The 22964-nt window shown below is 34.9% G+C and overlaps 1 pseudogene; it reads left to right on the top strand.

Moving 5' to 3' along the window:
- Window positions 1-20558: 20558 nt before the first annotated feature.
- LOC137223000 (tigger transposable element-derived protein 1-like) lies at window positions 20559-22487 on the top strand (annotated as a pseudogene).
- Window positions 22488-22964: the final 477 nt, after the last annotated feature.

Here is a 22964-nt window from a genome sequence, read left to right on the forward strand (position 1 = left end):
AAAATCCACCAGGAAAAGACAATTGGAATTTCCACGTGTAGAACTTTCCTGGACTCTGCCCCATACATTTCTTCCTTAGCTGATTTTAATTTGTGTCCTTTTGCTCTAATAAACAGTAACTGTGAGTATAACAGCTTTCAGTGAGTTCTGTGAGTCTTGTAGTTAATTATCAAAACTGAAGGTCATCTTGTGTGGGGGGGTCCTACACTTACAGTTGGTGACAGAAATGAGGGCAGTATTGTAGAATGTTCCCAAACTCTACAATTGTCTTCTGTTTGCATTGTTTCGTATAAAAATTTGTTGTCATTCTTTTTTTTTTAATCCTTTGTACATGATGTGTCTTTTTCCTTTGGTTGCTTTTAAGATTTTCTCTTTTTTGCTAGTTGTAAGCAATCTGATTGTGTATTTTTATTTCTTGTGCTTGGGGTTAATTAACTTCTTTGATATGTGAATCTATAGTGTCAACAAATTTGGATTATTTTTAGCCATTTTTATTAAATAATTTGTTTCTTCTCCCCCTCCTTTGGGAATTCTAACTACATATATTAGGCCACTTAGAGTTGTCCCACAAATTACTGATGCTCTGTTGATTTTTTTAACATATTTTCTTCTCTCTGTATTTTATTTTGGATAGTTTTTGTTGCTATTTATTCAAGTTCTTTGCTTTTTTTGTATGCAACATCTAATCTGCTGTTAATTCCATTTTGTATATTTTTTACATCAGACATTGTAGTTTTCATCTCTAGAAATTGCACTTCGGGATTTTTTACATGTTCCTTGTCTCTACTTCATATGGTCATTTTATTTTTTTTAAGCTTCTAGAACATACACAATACAGTTATATAACTGTTTTAATGTCCTTATTAATTAATTCAGTCATCTTTCATTTCTGGGTCGTCTTAGTTCCCCCACCAGGGATCGAACCCATGTCTCCTGCAGTGGAAGCATGGAGTCTTAACCACTGGACCTCCAGGGAAGTCCCTGGGTCAGTTTTCATTGGTTATTTTCCTCCTCCTTACATGTTGTAATTTCTACTTTCTTGTATGACTAGTAATTTTTATTCATTGCCAGAGATTCTATTTTACCTTTATGTATGCACAATACACATATGGCTTTCATATGAATGTCCTTAAGTTTTTGCTCTGAGATTCAGATAGTAACTTGGAACTAGTTTGATTCTATCACTTCTGGTTTTTAAGCCCTGTTAGGTGGGATAAGAATTGTGTTTCAGGTAGGATAATTTCTTCCAAATCTTGAGGCAAAACAATTCTGAATAGTCTACCGGATGCCCCATGACTTATGAGGATTTCCACTATGGTTGGTTATAATAGGAACTAATCAAGGTCTTTTGTAAGACAAGGAAGAACACTGCTGACTGGTATCCTCCTGAAAAGTCAATCTAGACACTGAGAATTTTCAGAACGTTCTCTCTGTGTAGCTCTCTTTTCTTCAGTGATTTACTCTGTAAATCTTAACAGGCATGGCCTCCCAAACATTAAGCTTCATCTCCTCAGCTCCAGGAGGCTATTCCTAGGCTCCTTTCCCTCTCCACCAGTAAGCTGAAAAAAAATCACAGTGCTCACCTCATTTTATTCTCATCTCTCAGGGACAACTGTCATTTGTTGCCTAATTTCCAGTGTATTGACTAACATTGATTTAATGTACTTTGTGTGGTTTTTAGTTATTTCAGGTGGGAGGGTAAGTCCAGTCCCTGTTATTCCATTTATACCAGAAGCAAACATCTCTACAATTTAACATATACTTTTGCATACAATTTGTACATATTTTAATGATGATTACCAATAGGTTGAACACCTTCTCCAAGATTATAGCACTAGAAAGAGGCTACGAGGGGTTCAAACCCAGGCTATCTGACTCACATCTAAATTCTTCATGTTTTGTTTTCCAAGACCATGGGATAAATTTCAGAGACTTTATTCAAATCAAAATTGTTGACAAATACCATAGCGTTCTTTCCTCCAGATTACACCATGGTTATACTCTAAAATAACTTTACCAGTTTTTTTAAATGACACTTCAACATAAAGATGCCATTTGATGAAATTTGCCTCATATTAAAGGCAAGGAACAATGCTCTTTCAGCATTAAAATCATTAGTCCAGCTACTTTAATTGCCACAGCATAACAGGGTCTTTACTGGAAGTCAGTATAAGTTAAATAACTGGGACATTCTATCAAATGCTTACCAGTTTTTCTGTTTGATAGAGGAAACCTAGTTGCCAGGCTAGCAAGAAAATATTTGGCAAGCAGTGCATTTCCAATAATGACTCTGATAATTATACTTCTTTCACATAGCTGTAATTGAATAAATCTAATTGCCTCTTCTGCTTAATTTTAATGCTAGCTTTCAAACTGTTGTGTGGACAGGAAAGCAACATTAGAGGAATTACTCTAGTGTTGCTTTCCTTCCTATACAGTGGTTTGAACTTAGGCAATAAAGTTAAATGGAAAAGGCTCTATACTCAATTTTCAATTATAGCAAAGGCAGGGAGCCACAATTATCCCTTTCATTACCATGATGTTCTTCACTGCTGCCTGAACAAAACCTCTTCACTCTTGTTGTCTGCTGCTGCTGTGACTCTTAAAGTGAAGAGCACTTGAAATCAAAGGTTAAAAGTAAGGGACCAAATTAAAGTGAAGTGACATGTGTAAATGCAAACATTACATGAAAAAGAAGAAATGGTAAAGAAAAATATGTTAAGTGCTGGATTGACTTCCAGAAATTCTATGGGGGGAATGGAGAATCTTAAAAAGATTTAATTAATCTTTGTTTCAAATTCCAATTGTAATAATATTGCAATTTAGCTATTCAAAATTTAGAAATCTTCAAATAAGAACTACAGTAAGTCCCCTACATACGAACCTTCAAATTGTGAACTTTCAAAGATGTGAATGCGTGTTGTATGTCCAATCACTTAAGTTAGTTCACGTGTCTGATGTACACAGCCATGTGCATGCATCCTCCACAAGTTGTTGTGCTTTTGTGTACTTTACTGTACAGTACTGTACAGAGTACGGTAGTACAGTATCTTTATTTCAAGCCCAGGATGTCTGGAAGCAAGTGTAAAAGCAGTGGTGATAGAGCTGGTACTGCTGAGAAGCGCCAAGCCAAAAAGATGGAAACAAAGTGAAAATAATTGAGAGAGTGGAGCGACAAGAGAAAGAAGAAATAACTGAAGAACAGAAGAAATTCACGACGCAGGAAATGGCAAGGGGATTTTCTTTGTTTGAAGAGGCACTTTTAGATTTTGAGGCACAGGACCCAAATGTAGAATGGTACACGAAGGTTGCAGCAGCTGTTCAGAACACAATCCAGTGCTACCATGTCATCTAAGATGAGAAAAAAAGAGCTACTACCCAGACATCACTGGATCGTTTTTCCAAGAGGGTAGATAGAACTGAATCCAGCAAGGAACCAGAACCTGTGGCGTCAATGTCAGGTGTGAGTGAAATTGCAGCTTGCCCCCCGTCTCCTATTGTTGATGATCCTTCAGCTCTACCATCTCCCACCTCCTCTCCCTCCTCCAGTCAGTAACTCTTCTTGCCTGTTCACTTGACATACAGCCCCTGTATTCCAGCTGTTGTACCGTACTACTGTACTTTTCAAGGTACTGTACTGTAAGATTAAAAATGTTTTCTTTATTTTTTGTGTTTGTTTTTTATGTATTATTTGTGTGAAAAGTATTATAAACCTATTACAGTACAGTACTATATAGACGACTATGTTAGTTAGGTACCTAGGCAAACTTTGTTGGACTTAAGAACAAATTGGATTTATGAACACGATCTCAGAACGGAACTATTTCTTATCTAGGGGACTTACTGTAATTTGTCTATATAAATTAGAATATTTTCATCAATTTTTGATAAACACCTAATATTTTTAACATTGTGCTATTTGCAAACATTTCTCAAGGAATTAATTTCAAGAGCCTTTAGTTAACTATTATAAGGCTTTTTCTTCAGTCAATTGTTTCACTGTCCAGTTCCATACATTTACAATGAATTATTTTCCGTTTTAGCCATATGTCATATCAACTTCTTTCTTTTGATAGTTATCTAACTTTCTTTCTTTGGTGTTATCAAATAGATAACCAGCTATCTATTTGACAGCATCCCTCTGGCCTTTAAAACTTAACAATGTTATCTGTGAATCATATTTTTGTAAGTAGCCACAGAGAAACACAAATTTTAATAATAACATTATTAAAGGTCAATCTTGACTTTGAATGTCCCTTTTCTAAGAAACCTGATAATTAGATACCCGGCCTACTAGTTTATTAAACTGAATGGAACTAAATGGGGAGTATGGAATTAAAACATACAAAGACATATACAGACACAGACACACACACACTTTACTAATATAGTATAAATGAAAATCACTCAAGGCTAGCTACCAAAGACTTCTTAGTACACAATTCTATTACAGACAACCAGATTTTAAGAGGTTATAGTAGATCCTCTAGAAGAGTTTATACTCAAGTCTTAGGGAAAACACCAAGTGCAGATTTAGGAAAATAATAATCATTGCATGGTTTTTAAAACACTTCTGTGATCATGTCTGTACCACATATTTATCAATGATGATATATGCACCTGCTTGGAACTGGATACTTACTCTCTAAAAATTATTGTTATCTTTTAAATTTGATGGACATAAACTGAGGTAAATTAATTAGCTGAAAGCAAGATCTTTTTTGGCCCACCTCCTACAGTAATGAAAATAAAAGCAAAAATAAACAAATGGGATCTAATTAAACTTAAAAGGTTTTGCATGGCAAAGGAAACCATAAACAAAATGAAAAGACAACCCTCAGAATGGGTGAAAGTAGAACTGGAACATGGAAATTAAGCCTTTAAGACATCTAAACTAGTAGGAATCCCAAAGAAATTATCTATTTATTGAAATATTTTTATAATTTTATTATGCACAGTTTACATATATTTTACAGATACCAATTGTTATGTGCTTTAATAAGAAGTTAAGAGATGTTTGTCTGTTCTTTTTCATCTCTAGTTTTAAACTAATATTTTACTTTCATTTTTATACATAATATAAGGAAGGCTTTGTTTTACATGAGAATAATTAGCAATATGAGATACTTGTCTATCCTCAATAATTTCTATGAAAAATGACAAATTATTCATACTAATTAATCCTTTCAGGTTACACAATTTACTATTTAATATTATTTAAACATAAACATCAGTATCTATTTAGTATTATTTTATATTATTCATTAAATTATTTAAATAATAGAAAAGATGCAAATAAGCCATCTGAAGACCAAAAGCTCATATAACAACTTAATTTTTTCAGGCAAAAACTGGGGAAATTTGTATGAAACAAATTTCTTTATTACTCTAAAACAGATGATATAGGGTTGCCAGCTATTATCCACTGAACTTAAAAAATTATGGTTCTCATATATTTCAAAGCATTCATAAATACAATTTGGCAAACTGTTTTACTAAAGATGGATATAAGAATACTTCTCATCCCACATGCTCTTTTGCAATGTGACCTGGCCACTCACCCAACAAGAGATGTAGTCTATATCTCCTTGAATCTAAGCAGGCCCACAGACTGCCCTGACCAAAAGAATATGATGGAAATAAACCCATGTCAGTGCTAGGAATAGCCCTTCACTAGCCTGGGAACTCCTGCTTCTAATGCTACATGCCTGGAGCTTCCATGTATGAAGTACAGGCTCTCCTAACCAGAGAAGGCATGTGAAGCAACCCTGAGGGACCATACATGTTCAAGAAGAAGCAACCTTGGATTATAGCCTCTGAATGACTTAATCCCCTGTTGCTATGTAACTGCAGATGTTTGGGAGATCCCAAATGAGAACCACCCAGTAGAGATCAGGAAATACACAGAATCATGAGAGACAATAATAAATTATTTTTAATAAGCTAATTTGAGGGATTGTGCTGGTATACAACAGTAGATAACAGAAATTGTTCATTTTTGGAATAATATCTAAAATAATACCTATACACAGTGATAATATTAAAAATAAGTAATAGTACGTTGCATTTCCTAGAGGCTTTTGACATTTCATAGCATATTTCTTCATAGTATACTAGTTTTATATATATAGCACATTTATAAAAATATTATTAAATGTTTCTTCTGCTAATTCTGAATATTCAGAAGTCTACTTTAGAGTATGTGAGCCAAACTGATTCACATGAAACCTGTCTTCTAGCTTTCTAAAGACTAATCTGTTAAAATCTATAGCATTGTGAGAAACAAAGGAACTATAAGCCAAAATATGGCAATTTTCAGAGATGTTTTATATGTATTTTTAAAGCAACATTGATTTGTCATTTTTTATTGAGCCCATATACTTTATGATGAGACATGCATTCAAAAAAGGCATAGGGCTTCCCTGGTGGCACAGTGGTTGGGAGTCCGCCTGCCGATGCAGGGGAAACGCGTTTGTGCCCTGGTCTGGGAGGATCCCACATGCCGCGGAGTGGCTGGGCCCGTGAGCCATGGCCGCTGGGCCTGCGCGTCTGGAGCCTGTGCTCTGCAACGGGGGAGGCCACAGTGGTGAGAGGCCCACATACCGCCAAAAAAAAAGCATAATATTGTAGTAGCAAGGTTAACCCAAAACAAGTTTAGATTCCGAGAATTATTAAACTTTCTTTTCTAAGCAGTTGCACAATGTAGAATTATATAGTTAGTAGTCCATAACTATTCAACAATATTTAAAATCAGTTGTCATAAAATGATAGCTAATTTTCTAAAATAATAGTTAAGATACCTGCTGATAAATTCTAGAAAAATGCTAAAGAGCTGAGAGCAGACATTTATTAATTATCAATAGCTGCCTTAAAATTCAACTCCAAACCTTAGAAGTTTAAACTACAATAAGAATGTAGAATCTCATAGTTCCTTGGTTTAGGAATTCAGGGGCAGCTTAGCTGGGAAGTTCTGTCTCAGGGTCTCTCATAAAATTGCCATTAAATTGTTAGCAGGGATAATAAATAAAACGGAGGCTGGAGGATCTGCTTCCAAGATGACTCACTGACATGCCTGGCAAGTTTGTGCTTGTAAGATCTTGTTTTGTTCCTTACGGGTCTCCTCAGGGTTTTTTGAGTATCCTCAGGGTGGTGGGTCCCCAGAGTAAGCAATCAAGTATGAGAACAAGGACAGCAGCAATGCCTTTTATATCCTGGCCTTGAAAGCCACTCACTGTCATTTCTGCCATCTTTTTACTTAGAGACACTCAGGCCAGCCCACATTCAAGGTGAGAGAAACTAGTGTCCACATTTTAAATGCAGGGGTGTCAAAGAATGCTTAGACAAACTTCAAAAACCACCTTAAGAGGTAACCCAATTTTATTTCATCATCACCTTCAAAGATTAATTGAAGCAAAGTGCTTGGCACATAGTTTGTGAGTGAGAAATTGAAGAAGGAAAAGATTTAAGAATGACTGTAGAATTCCTATGGAATTTTTGGCTCTCTAGGTAGTTTTAATTAGAGGTAGTTTCAAAACAAGTAATGTCCAATGTGATATTAAATATACAGATTTATTAAGAAAGCACACTACATTTTTTTTGTATAAACAAGGACAGGCACTATTGATTGCCAAGTTTAGCCAGTTGATTTCTCTATATTTTAACTAAATACAGCTTATTATTATCTAATTGAAAAGTAAAGAGTTTCTTAATTTAGCATTAACCTTAAACATTTTTGATACATGTTATTTAACAGACTGGACTGAAGCATCAGTAGAGAAGTCAAGTCCTTAAAGACCTAGACTTGCTGGTAAATTTGCTAGGGTTTGAATCCAGGCTTTATCATTTGCAAACTATTTGGCCTTGGGAGGTAGCTTAACTTCTCTGAATCCTAGTTTACTTAGCTGTATAAAGATAAACACAGAACTTATTCCATGGGGTTGTTGTGAGGCTTAAACGTCTTAGAAGAGTGTAGATAAGTAGCAAGTAATAGATCAATAAATGTAAGCTATTAGCATTATTAAGAACAATATGTAAACTTTGAGTAAGGCTATTTAATTATTTTCATTTTAAGGTAGTGAAATAATCTCAAATGCAGGCTTTTTTATTTTTAAATGAAGCATATTATTCAGTTAAAGGAGAAAGACAAAAAAGGAAAAGACAATCACATTTCCTCTTCAATTTTCAAGGCTTCTATTCAATTTTCCAGTGCTTTATCTGATCATCAGAAATCCACCTAACTGACCTACATTGCAGAGATGATTTTGTAATTTTGAAGAAAATCACAGGTAATGGATTGGAAAACATACTTCTTATGAATTCTTAGTGATTACCTTCACTGTTTTCTTAAATCCTAAGCAGATGAGCATCCCCATAAGACCTATTAGTAAGTACTCATCACACTTTATAAAGGTGTTCCCATGGTGATCTCAAGACCAAGTAGCCTTAAGTTCCCAGGTACAAAAGAGGGGCCTCTGGAGGAAACTTATATTTCACATTTCTGAGTTATGATTGTTTTCCCACTTTATTTATATCCACTTCTTTGCTCCCTCCTGTGGGAGAATTAAACAACAATTTTACTCACTGGAGCAATTAGTTCATCATTCACTTAATTTTAAATGAAATGTTGACATTAAACAGGACACTTTAACCATTGTAATGACCATAACTAGCTTCTATATTGTTCTTGAAAAAGCCTTCCTATTCCCTCTGGAATGTTATCATTATTACTCAACATTTTCTTTGGAGAAACCAGCATCAAGTTTTCCAGTATAAATACACTGTAAGTCCTGTTTTTATCATACATTTGTTTTCTTCAATTCAGTTGCCTATAGATGGAACTGATAGGTAAGAATAACTCAAAATGGTAGCTTCTTTTTTTTTTTCTTTTTAAAATTTATTTATTTATCTATTCATTTTTGGCTGCATTGGGTCTTTGTTGCTGCGCACTGGCTTTCTCTAGTTGTGGTGAGCAGGGGCTACTCTTCGTTGTGGTGCATGGGCTTTTCATTGCAATGGCTTCTCTTGTTGCAGAGCACAGGCTCTAGGCACGAGGGCTTCAGTAGCTGTGGTATGTAGGCTCAGTAGTTGTGGCTCACGGGCTCCAGAGCACAGGCTCAGTAGCTGTGGCGCACGGGCTTAGCTGCTCTGTGGCATGTGGGATCCTCCTGAACAAGGGCTCGAACCCATGTCCCTTGCATTGGCAGGTGGATTCCCAACCACTGCGCCATCAGGGAAGCCCCGGTACCATATTTTCAATCCTGACATTTTTCATTGATGCAGTATGAATCCATACCCCTTCCCTGCTCAAGTTTTGTATTATCTTGTATCTTAGTGATTTTTTTATTTCTATGTTGGAAGAACGCACACAGGAAAAAATATATTTTTTAGTGAGGAATGGTCATATTGTTGTACTGGGATATCATAATTTTCTTACTGTACTCATGGTGAAAAAGTGATCTTTACAGTTGTAATGCTTTACAGAGCGGCTGAGGTGTTCAAGTGGTTGGAATGGGGCAAGGAAATTAACACCAATTGCATATATAATATTTCCATTATTGGTTAGCACACATTTTCTATTTTGTATCTTTCCCTAAGTTTATCACTCTACATTTTTATTACATTGAAATCTATGTACTAGAAAAATCAACTGAAGAATTTAAAGTCCCTAAATTTAATGCCATTAATTCTAATGATTTTGGTATAAATTTGACATTTTTGTATATTGTTTACTAATCAAATCATTGAAATATTCTGTGGCAATAATTAAAACTGAAAAACCAGTCCTATTCTCTTATTCTTAATCAATATTTCTCACTTGTATTTGAGCAGATTTTCACCCTAGCTTTTTCAAAATATTTTGAAATACTCAACAAGGAAAATAGCCATCATTCTATATTTTTCAATATAAATAACTATAGCAAAATTTAAAGAACAATCTTTCCACTCTGATGAATCAGTTTTGATTACTTCTAATTAGATCATCTTTCTGAGCTATTTCTTCAAAATAGCTAAGAAAGTAATTTTTACTGTTTTTCCCCATAGCTAATGAACGTTTAACCTGCCTATAATTACTTGCTGCATTATACGTCCCACTTTCTGAAAATCATGTTATGTTCACTTGAAATTATTCACTAGAGTATTTCTGAAAATAACCAAAGAAAACATATTAATTTCCCTCTCTCATTTTTTTCAAAGCTTTAGGTCTATGTGTTGGGCATACAGTTATTAAATTTTAATTCATATAAACTTTTGCTAACTTTGTATAGTTGTCCCTTTAATCATAAGTTCTCAAATAAAGAACACATCCTACACAGAAACTAATCTTGATCAAGGTCATACAGCTCATTTGTATTAAATTTCAAACAACAAAAATATTCTGATTAAAGGTCAGGTTATTTACCATGACAATGTCCTTTATTTTCAGTTGCCTGACAAAACATAGACTTAAAATATTTGATAGCTCTAATTATCTCCTCTAAATTAGAAAAGCCATATATTACCAAAATTAGTAATCAGTTCAGTTTTTCCTTAAAGTTTTCATTGTAGCACTTCATGTTATAAAACCCTAAAGTCTGGGTTCTAAAGCTAGGCCTACATGGAATGAAACAAAAGATATTTATTGTAATAAAATGAGGTATACAGTACACTGGCTGTTGATAGATTGAAATTACTTTCTGTTGAGTGGAATTGCCCGGTTTATAACAGAGTAATATGTAGTGTAATAAATAGTCTGTCTCCATTTGCATGTTTAACTGCTGAGAGCTTTCAAGCCCCACTTCACTCTCTCCCCCTCTTGGCCCACATCTGGGAAAACCAAAAAAGATAGCCTGGGTGTTGTTGGCTCTTTTTGTCTGGAGGGAAGTTCAAACCAGGTAATACCTGGCCTGGAGCAGTAACCGTCACCGCAGACACACCCGCTAACCATTTGTCCCACCTTGCTCTCTGAAGCCATTTTCAGACCAGTTTGGGTATCTGCCCTGCTTGTTACAGAAAACCTCATGATATGAATAATAAACCTTTACATGTTATTCTTCATGCATGTGTGGCATCATCACTCTTAATATCTAAATCAAATTTTGGGTGGAATTTGGCTCTACCCTCTGTGGGGCAACCACAAGACATGTAGCAAGTAAATTGACTGATTTATCACAGTTTTATATCTGTCCCAGGGTGAGAAAAAAATCACTGGACTCTCTTACAGGGATCACAAATTCAGATTTCTAGGGGACACTAGGTTTAATAAACATGTTAGGTAGATTAAAGCCTATCTGGTCATCTAAGAAACAATAAGCATTTCCACTGAATTATTATCCATGTATGGAGTTTAATGTTAGATTTTATAATTTTCTCTCTTTAATTGATGAAATAAGTTGACAGAAAATAAGTAATGAAATATAAGTTGAACCACAATATCATCAACTGGACTTAATTGACATTTTTATGATAGTTCACTCAACAATAACAGAATGCACATTTTTTAAGAATGTCCATGGAACTCTCAAAAAGATACACTATATGCTAGACTACAAAAAAGTCTCAACAATTTTTTTTTAAATTAGTGTCGTACGGAGTATGTTTTCTGACCACAAAAAGGTTAAATTGAAAATCAATAACCAAAAGATATTAAGAATATCTGTGAATATTTGGAAAATTATCAACACATTTTTGGATATCTCATGGGTCAAAGAAGAAATCAAAAGGGAAAACAGAAATTATAATAACAAAACATCAAAATTTACATGAAACAGCTAAAGAAGAGCTCAAGGGAATGTATAGATTTAAAGTTTCATGTTAGAAATGAAAATGATAAGAAAAGATGATGAGTGAACACATCTTTACAAGCTAGAAAGCAAATGATGAAACTAAAAGTAAGCAGAAGGAAAAGAAGTAATGAAGATAAAATTAAAAATGAAAATCAATAGAAAAATATGGTGAAACTAGAATCTGTCTTTTTGAGATCAATAATTTAGATAAAATAAACAAGTATCTTGAATAACTCAAATTACCAGAACTAACTGGGGCTATTCAGATAACTTGAATAGCTCTATGTCCATTTAAAAATATACGTATATAGGTGAAACACCTTCTCACAAGCAAAACTGCCCCAGACAGTTTCTCTGGTGAATTCCTCCAAACACATAAGGAAGAGGTGAGACCAAAAATAAAAAATGCTCATGAATATAGATCTAAAAATACATTTAAACTGAATTTTAGTTAATCAAATCTGAAATTGTATATAATGGGTAAAATACTTTGAATAATATTTATCCAAGGATTGTTTAACATTAAAAACATCAAGCAATGTATTATATCATATTAATAAAAATAAAATCCATATCATCTCAGATGCAGAAAAAGCATTTGACACAATTCAAAGTGCTTTCATGATTAAAACTTCTCAGGAAACAATAACAACAAAAATTGGGACCTTCCCAAACTGGTAAAGGGCATCTACTAAAAGCCTACAGTCAAATTCCTACTTATTTACAATATACTGAATGCTTTTCCTTGATTTAGCCAAGGATATCTAAAGTCTCACTTCTTTTCAACATTGTACTTGAGGTATCATCATTGCAGTAAGACAAGAGAAAGAAATACTTTTCACACATATGAAAAAGGAACCAGTAAAACTGAATTTATTATAAGCATCATGGCTATGTGTATAGAAATTCCTAAAGAATCCACAAATAAGCTTCTAGATCTTGTAAGTTAGTTAAGTCATAGGTTAGAATGCCAGTTGTACACGTTGGAGAATTTATATGCCTAATTTCAGGAGTTACTATTTGACACTACATGAATGAAGGGTGGATTAAATGTGGCTATATAAGTCAGTGAAACAGAAAAAAGAGTCCAATAAATAAACACAAACACATACGGCCTATTGAATTTTCACCAAAATGGCAAGGTAATTTAATGAGGAAATAGCCATTTTAACAAACAGTGCTGGACTAATGGGATATCCATGTATAAAACAACATGAATTTAGACTTATCTTTAGTGTATGTAAATTGCAATGTATCATAAAAATAAATATAAAAGATAAAATTATAGATTCTTAATGCAAACAAACTTGATTTAGTCAAATATTTCTTAAATAGGAAATAAAAGGTACAAACCATAAAATAAAAATCAGTAAAATGATTTTTTTCAAAATTAAAAATTTCTGCTCCCCAGAAGTTATTTTAAGAAAATGTAAACAATAAACTTTTAGAAAATGTTTGCAAAACACATATCTGATAAATGACCTGTATTGACAGTAAGTGACAACTACTTATATCTCAATACTAAGATAAAACACTAAATGAATCTGTAAATATAAAGGACAAAGCTTTTCACAGATGCTTTGATAGGAAAGCAATATGAATGGCTAATAAGAAAGGATGCTCAACCACATTAGTCATCATTAATCAACTTCATTAAAACCATAATTAGATATTACTAATTATCTAAGAGTATGACTAGAATTAAAAACAGACTGACAATAACAAGAGTTAGCAATTTGTGGAGAAATGAAACTCTAAATCAATCACTGCTGGTGAGAAAGTAAAGTGATATATCTGCTTTGGAAGAGCGTTTTGCAGTTTAATATAAAGTTAAATCTACAGGTACCATATAACTCAGCCATTGCACTCCTAGGTATTTAATCAAGAGAAGTGAAAGCATATGTCCATAAAAACTTCTGCATAAATGTTCATAGTAGCTGTACTGTAATATCCTCAAACTGAAAACAACCCAAAAGTCTATCAGCAAGTGAATGGATAAACACATTGTGGTAAATACATATTTGTATGGATACACAAATGGAATACTAATCTGCAGTTAAAAGGAATGTGCTATTGATACCCGTAGCAATATCTGTAACTCTCAAAATAAGTGTAAAGTGAATTAAGTCAAAGAAAAGAGAGTACATGCCATGGACACACGTGAATGATGTAGGAAATACAAGACATAATTTGGGACATTGGCTCTTCAAGATTTTTTCTATCATCTATCATGTTTTAGTCAGACTAAATATCATTTGAATTGACCAATAGGCAATGTTCTATTCAATTCTGATGTAATTACCGAGTGACTTAAAATTTCTAATCAATATTGGTAGATCCTAAAGTACATGTACTATTCTATAAAGGTATTATAGGGAATTTCTTTCCACTGCCAAAGTATTAAGTCAATTTGAAATAGAATATAATTTCTACCTTTATTAAACCTTTTTAATTCATCAACTATAAGCAGCTAATAAAGTTAACCATTTGCTTTTACCATACTTCGCCAAGTTTTTGGTAGCCTTGAGAATGTAATTTACATTCTGAACATCAAGGAATATATTGGTCATCCTATCACACAATGGAACCTTTCTTATTATCCCCTCATACAGTGGTAAGTAGAAATCCACTGGTGAGTTATTTCCCTCCTATTACCACCGTATGTTTCTATACTTCTTCAACCCTCCTATTTCAACCCTTGTAGGAAGCCTTCCTTTCCTATCCATGACACCAGCACACTTCTATTTTAGTATTTATTATATAAATAAAAATGATATTTCACTTTGATATTATTGTTACTCTAATTTGTTCCCAAAGTGCTCAGATTGGGTTTGAAGTTATTTGCTGACTACATGTTTGCTGTCAACACACACACACACACACACACACACACACACACACACACACACACACACACCCCAGTTGCAATTAAATGACTGGAATGTAAGGAATATTCAATCTAAAAAGTATTTAGATATAACTATTTTTACTGTTTTCAAACACAGAAGGCTCACATTAATTTAGATCAACAGAGAAGGGGAAAATTGTGAAAAATAGGATTAAAGTGTTTAACACTAGCTAATAGAGAGAGATACAATTCTCCAAATTTACTTCCTTATCTCTGATATCATCTATAAATCCAGTGAATTAATGCCCTACTTTAATTAACTGATATTTAATTATGGATTCCATGTGGATACACTGTACTAAGTTCTTTTATGTGATAAAATTATGGTTTTATGTTTTAGACAAATTTTATATGTATTTCCTTTACAGAGAAAGCAATTCAAGTTAAAAATTATATATCATCATAAAAAGATATTGTTTTTCAAAATTTGCTATAGTACTTAATCAAATTTCATGTCACGATTAGAGAATTGTGGAAAACTGCTTACATAATTTAAAATCAGAACGAAAAATAAACAGTTGACAATAACAACTTTGGTGTTGATTCTGAGTAGATCTTCGTGTGTTTCCATTTAAAAGAAAATAATTATATAATTAGTCATGAGAACAGGGTTTAGGAGATGCCTCTATATTGAGCAAATCCACACCTGTTATTCTAAAAAGACACTTAACCGAGGATGTTACAGCAAATTAAGCACAGGTGGGCTCCTTCTGAAAAATCCTTTTAGTTCAGTTCTACTATCAATGTCCATCATCAGTTGTTAATACAATGATCTCTTTTCATCTGCAACAAAACAAAAAACTACCTTTCCCTGGGGTTGCCTGTTGCACGCTCCAAAGAGTGCACAGTGCTTATGTGACCAGGTGTGCACAACAGGAAGGGATTAAGATGAAGCCGTCAGAATGATAACAATCATGCCTTGATGAGTTCTTGTTATTTTAAGACACACCTGCTCCAAGTCAGCAGGATTTCTGAGGAAAATTTGAAATGTATTGGATGTATCCCAAGGCACATAAAAGACTGAATTCAATTCTGTCTAGCTGATGTTTAGAAATTTACAGCAGTGCTGACTGGGCTAAATGCCTTTCTTGCAAAATTCTAGAAGACACAGTGTTGTATTTGTCAGAGAAAATTACATAACAGATCCCTTGTGAAAATGCATAACTTCCTCCCTGCCCTCATCCTTCCTTCTTCCTTCCTGAGTAGGTGTGCTGGTCTTGACCAAACTAGAAATGTGATAGGAAGATATACTATTATTTATAAGGAAAGATTGGTGTCTCTTCACAATCTCAGGGTTAACTGATGATTCCTAAAGGGACAGCAATTTTACTACAAACCGTAGAAATTTAAAAAGGTATCAGTGCAGATATAAAAGTGTATGTATATGTTCATGTGTGTATATACATATACATATATGCATACACACAGAAAATCACTGGGTGAGCATGTTAGCTATAGATAAATTAAATATACTATAATTATTGTCACTTTGTTCTTTATACTTTCCACTATTTACCTACTAGTTTTATAATCAGAAAAAAAGGCAATAAAGGTTTATTTTTATTTGTTGGGAAAGTGCAGCATAGAAAAACATAGAAATTAGAGAATACATTTACCTAGGAAATTTAAATAACATAATCCATTGCCTACTGTAATTTATACAAAAATTTAAAATGTGCTATAAGGTCCCATATTATGCAATTACAATTTTCATGGGGAAATGGTGAAAAAATAACAACCATATGTCAGAGGTAACTGTTTAAATGGGATTTTATCTAATATCTTGACAGAAATATGTATGCATATCATGTGTTATTCCAAACAATGTTATAATGCTATTTTAGAAATATATTTAATTCACGATGAAGTAAAAAATTAAAAGATGACATCAAAAGAGCAAAAGAAAAAGATGACATCAAGATGAACAAAGAAATTAAAAGATGACATCAAGTAGAACAAAGAGAAAAAGAAGATAAGATCAAGAGGGAGGTTTGAACAATAAGTTGCATGCCTTTATTGCCTATCTATTTTCTTGGTATGACATGAAAATTCACACTGACATTTCTAGCAGAGATCACAAAGAGAAGGAAATGGGATCAATTACATGCTATAAAATGGTTGTAAAATTAGAACAACTACACAACCAAGATGGGCTGTGGCCTAAGAGAAGCTCAACTGCTCTACTTCCAGGGCTTTAAGGGAACAGGAATTTCCCCTTGGGTACACATGCTTTGGATCAAATATTTAGTGTGATAAACATTATCTAGAAAAATACTGATAATAAATACAGAACTAAGTAGATTTAAGGGGGGAAAACTCAGCATCTACTTTCAGCAGATCCCTTGGCACAGAGCAGAGAGTAAGGGGTTAGAAACCACAGGTTTTTGGTGTTTTGTTGTTGCTGTTGCTTTTAGTTTTAAAAATAAGAATAATAATAGGTTCTACTTATTAGAGGTGTTCTAGGAATTAAATGATATATGCTTGGCTTAGAATTTGGCATAAAACAGCAAAAATAATGGTTATTATTATATGTGAAATGATGAATTGTGCTTCCTTTAGAAAACCATCCAAAAATATTATTTCTTTCAATGACTCTTTCAAGATGTCCTGGCACTGTGTTCAAAGGAATACTCATGAACTGAGTAGATTAAGTGCACCAATATTGTATGATCATTAACTACATATCCATAGGCCTTACCAAGTGGGCAGCTATGTCATGATCAGGCTTAAATTTGCTTAGGAAAAATGAGAAGCTCACTAGACCATCAGTGTAGTTAGTAAGCCACCTTTTGTCTACAGGTCAAAGGTGAGCTGCACATATAAAACAATTACTAAAACAATAAAAATAAAGAGATGTGTATATTGGTAGAAAGTAATAACAAGAGGGATGCAAAGTAGCGTTCTCGGACTCCAGGGCATACAAAAAACAATGTGTTGTGACAGAGAAGGTGTTATAAAAAATGTGTTTGCTAACAAAGAAGTTAAGCTTTAATAATACTGTGAATTTTGCCAATACTGTAACATGACAGCTATCATATGTGAGTTAATCTAAGGGAAGAGTAGAGAGGGTGTGGGATGCTCTCACTTTTCCTTTTCCTCAGTACTTTCAGATTCATGGCCATTTCCAAATTAAACTAAAACAAAACAAACAAGCAAAAAAAACAAAAACCACTATACTATGGACAAGAGACATGAAAAAAAAATTTCCAAAGACATTTTAGATCAAGGATAATTCTAGTTATATACACACAGGTGAAAGAATAGGAAAGAACAGAGTTGACATGTTTTATACATCTGATAAAAGCCTACTATATACCAAATCACAGAGTAAATCATAACCCAGTTAGATCCAATAGGAAATGGGCTAAAATTTTCAAAATATTAAGAAGTCTCTCAGAAATGTAGCTTCTAATTTTCTACTGTAGCTAGTACAGAAGGTAAAAATAATTTTTACATAAATAAATATACACTTACTGGAGTGAAAACAACAATATTTTACTGATTTGGATGTGTAATCACATAATTCTGAGAACATCGGTGCATATGCTAAAGTGAATGATGAATTCTTCATAGAGGTCAGTGTTATGGAGGAGGATGGTTTATAAACTGGGACCTGAAGAATGGGGAGGGATGCACTGGTTGAAGGTAAGCTTCTGATTGAGGACATGATGTGCTGGGGCAAAGAACTGCATTGTGTAGCTAGGGATAGGAGATGTTTAGGCAGGCTCAGTATAATAGACTGCATGAATATTTATTCTTTCATCCAAAGATCATACATCTTCCTATTGTTATCATAAGTTCATTTATCATCTTCTCCTCAAAAGTTGCTATAACCAAATGACTAATATTGAATAAAAAAACGTTAGTGGTAGAAGAGTTCAAAATGTTCACTGAAGAGAAAGGTTTTCAAACAATTGTTTTTAAGGACTTTATTGGTATACAATTCACATACCATACAATTCATATATTTAAAGTGTACGGTTTAATGGTTCTTAGTAGTTTTCCAGACATGTGCAGCCATCACTACAGTCAATTTTAGAACATTTTCATCACTGATTGTTTTCAGCAGAAATATTTCTTTGGAGAAATTGAAGCCCAACTTGCAGAGGGGAGAAAAGGGACTTCCAGCTCCTGTTCCCAGGTAAGGAACATGTAAGCCCCCACTCTGTCCTAAAAACAACGAAAAGGCTGAACAGACAGAAAAATCAACAACTCTTCCTGGATTTGTAAGAGGGGCGGACACAGGGCAAGACACTGGCTCCAAGACTGGAAAGACAGGCAAACACAGAACAACTAGTGAGTGGAGATTCAGGAGCAGAAACAGCTGAGGAACAAGGGCCAAGGTAGAAAAAGCTGGACTGTAATTTCCTTATTGCTGGAGGCTCTGTGTGGACCACTTTGAGAGTTAAAAACTCCAAGGGTACCCAGTAATAAGGAGTCCCACAATATTGCAAGATTTACCTTCAGGAACTCAACTAGGTTCCGACAGTAAATATTGGAGAAAAATTTCGTCATCCTTTTAGCAGAAGGAGGAGAAAGGAAACTTTTAAAATAAGGTAGAGTACTCTGTTCTTAGCAAGGCCTAACCTCAGGAGAAATTAGTTAACAAAAGCCATAACTGCTAGGGTATTGTCAGAGCCTAACCTGAGAGAATGGAACTGTCCAACTCCAGCCAGCTCTAGCCACCCTGTCCCACCCAAGTGGGGAGGAAAAAAAAACCTGAGAAACATTTGTGAAGTTCACAGTCCAGAGGCACAGGCTCACTAAAAGATTCAGGCCTAATCACAGGACTATAGCATTCTTCCCCTCCGCTCACACCTCACCCCATTACAAAAGCCTATTTACAATAGTCCTTTTACACAGTAAATCATATTCTGCTATCAAGAAAAAAAATTACAGGGACAGGCATACCTCGTTTTATTGCGCTTTACTTTACTGTGCTTTGCAAATACTGATTTTTTTACAAATTGAAAGTTTGTGACATCCCAGCATCTAGCAAGTCCATTGGCACCATTTTTCCAACAACATTTGTTCACTTTAAGTCTCTTTGTCACATTTTGTTAACTCTTGTAATAAAGGCATACCTTGGAGATATTGTAGGTTTGGTTCCAGATCACCCCAATAAAGTGAGTATCACGTTAAAGCTAGTCATAGGAATTTTTTGGTTTCCTAGTGCATATAAAAGTTATATTTAGGGACTTCCCTGGTGGCGCAGTGGTTAAAATCCACCTGCCAATGCAGGGGACACGGGTTCAAGCCCTGGTCTGGGAAGATCCCACATGCCACGGAGCAACTAAGCCCGTGCGCCACAAATACTGAAGCTCATGTGCCTAGACCCTGTGATCCGCAACAAGAGAAGACACCGCAATGAGAAGCCCGTGTGCAGCAACGAAGACCCAACGCAGCCAAAATAAATAAATTAATTTTAAAAAAAGTTATATTTACATTATGCTGTATTTTAAGAGTGCAACACTATTATTTCTAAAAAACAACATGCATACCTTAATTAAGAAATAATGCTGTTGGAAATATGGTGCCGACAGTCATGCTAGACTCGGGGTTGCCACAAACCTTCATTTTGTAAAAACCACAATATGTGCAAAAAAAACAATAAAGTGTAACAAAACAAGGTATGCCTGTATTTCAAACTTTTTCATTATTATTTTATTTGTTATGTTGATCTGTGATCGGTGGTCTTTCATATTACAATTATGATTGTTTTGCGGCACCATGAACCTCATCCATATAAGACAGAAAACTTAATCCATAAATGTTGTGTATATTCTGACTGCTCCACTGACCCATCCCCTCATCTCTTTCCTTCTCCTCTGGCCTTCCTATTCCCTGAGATTCAACAATATTGAAATTACGTCCATTTTAACTCTACAATGGCCTCTAAGTGTTCAAGTAACCGCATGTTTCTCACTTTAAATCAAAAGTTAGAAATTATTAAGGTTAGTGAGGAAGGCATGTAGAAAGCCAAGACAGGCCAAGAGCTAGGCCTCTTACATCAGTTAGCCAAGTTGTGAATGCAAAGTAAAGGGTTTTGAAGGAAACTAAAAGTGCTATTCCAATGAACACATGAAAGATAAGAAAGTGAAACAGCCTTATTACTGATATGAAGAAAGTTTAAGTGGTCTCCATAGAAGATCAAACCAGTCACAACATTCCCTTAAGCCAAAAACCTAATCTAGATCAAGGCCTTAACTTTCTCGAATTCTATGAAGGCTGAGAAAAGTGAGAAAGCTATGGCAGAGAACATTGAAGCTGGCAGAGGTTGGTTCATGAGGTTTAAGGAAAGAAGCCACCTCCATAACGTGAAAGTGCAAGATGAGGGAGCCAAGTGCTGATATAGAAACTGCAAGTTATCCAGAAGATCTAGCTAAGATAATTAATGAAGGTGGCTATGCCAAACAACAGATTTTCAGTGTAGACAAAACAACCTTATATTGGAAGAAGATGCCATCTAGGACTTTCATAGCTAGAGAAGAGAAGTCAATGGCTGCCTTCAAAGCTTCAAGGAACAGGCTGAACCTCTTGTTAGTGGCTAATGCAGCTGGTGACTTTAAGTTGAAGCCAATGTTTATTTACCACATTTAAAGTCCTAGGGCCCTTAAAAATTATGCTAAATCTACTCTGCCTGTGCTCTATCAGTGGAACAACAAAGCCTGGATGACAGCACATGTGTTTACATTATAGTTTACTGAATATTTTAAGTCCACTATTGAGATTTACTGCGCAGAAAAAAAGATTCCTTTCAAAATATTACTGTTGATCACCCAAGAGCACTGGTGGAGATGTACAATGAGATTAATGTTGTTTTCATGTCTGCTCACACAGCATCCATCTGCTGCCCATGGATCAAGGAGTCTTTTTTTTTTTTTTTTTCCCCTACGCGGGCCGCTCACTGTTGCGGCCTCTCCCGTTGCGGAGCACAGGCTCCGGACGCGCAGGCTCAGCGACCACGGCTCACGGGCCCAGCCCCTCCGCGGCATGTGGGATCTTCCCGGACCGGGGCACGAACCCGTGTCCCCGGCATCGGCAGGCAGACTCTCAACCAGTGCGCCACCAGGGAAGCCCAAGGAGTCATTTTTTTTCAAACTTTATGATTTAAGAAATACATTTCATAAGGCTATATCTGCCATAGATAATGATTCCTTTGATGGATCTGAGAAAAGTCAATTGAAAACCTTCTGGAAATGCTTCACCATTCTTATATGTCATTAAGAACATTTGTGATTGATGGGAAGAATTCAAAATATCAACATTAACAGGAGTTTGGAAGAAGCTGATTCCAACCCTCATGGATGACTTTGAGAGGTTCCAGACTTCAGTGGATGAAGTAACTGCAGATGTGGTAGAAATAGCAAGAGAATTAGAATTAGAAGCGGAGCCTGAAGATGTGACTGAACTGCTGCAAGCTCATGATAAAACTTTAAGGAATGAGGAGTTGCTTCTTATGAATGAGCAAACAAAGCAGTTTCTTGAGATGGAATCTATTCCTGGTGAAGATGCTGTGAAGACTGTTGAAATGACAGTAGAGGATTTAGAATATTATATAAACTTAGTTGACGAAGCAGTGTCAGAGCCTGAGAGGACTGATTCCAATTCTGAAAGAAGTTCTACCGTGGGTAAAATGTTGTCAAATATCATTGCATGCAACAGAGAAATTATTCATGAGAGGAAGAGTCAATTGACATGGAAAACTTCATTGTTATCTTAAGAAACTGCCACAGCCACTCCAATCTTCAGCAATCACCACTCTGATCAGTCAGCAGCCAGCAACATGGAGGCAAGACAGTACAATGCAAACGTGACTTTTATATGTATTAGAAAACCAAAAAATTCACGCGACTTTCTTTATCATGATATTTGCTTTATTGCGGTGGTCTGGAACAGAGCCTGCAATATCTCCAGGGTATGCCTGTATAGTAAAAGGCAAAAAACACAAATTGAAGAGAGAGAAATCATCAAAACCTTACAGGGTAGGGATATTAGAATTATCAGATCAGACATTTAAAATTACTATGATTAATGTGCTAAGCACTCTAATCGATAAAGTAGACAGTTGCCAGACAGATGGGCAATGTAAGCAGAGAGATAAAAATCCTAAGAAAATAAACAAAAGAAATGCTACAGATCAAAAACACTATACTAGAAATGAACAGTGCTTTTGATGGGTTAATGTTGACTGGAAACAGCTGAGGAAAGAATCTCTGAGCTAGAGGATATATCACTAGAATCCTCAAAAAGCAAAAAGCAAAGAGAACAAAGACTGTAAAAAGCAGAACAGA

Source organism: Pseudorca crassidens, chromosome 4, assembly GCF_039906515.1.
Source record: "Pseudorca crassidens isolate mPseCra1 chromosome 4, mPseCra1.hap1, whole genome shotgun sequence".
Taxonomy (NCBI): Eukaryota; Metazoa; Chordata; class Mammalia; order Artiodactyla; family Delphinidae; genus Pseudorca; species Pseudorca crassidens.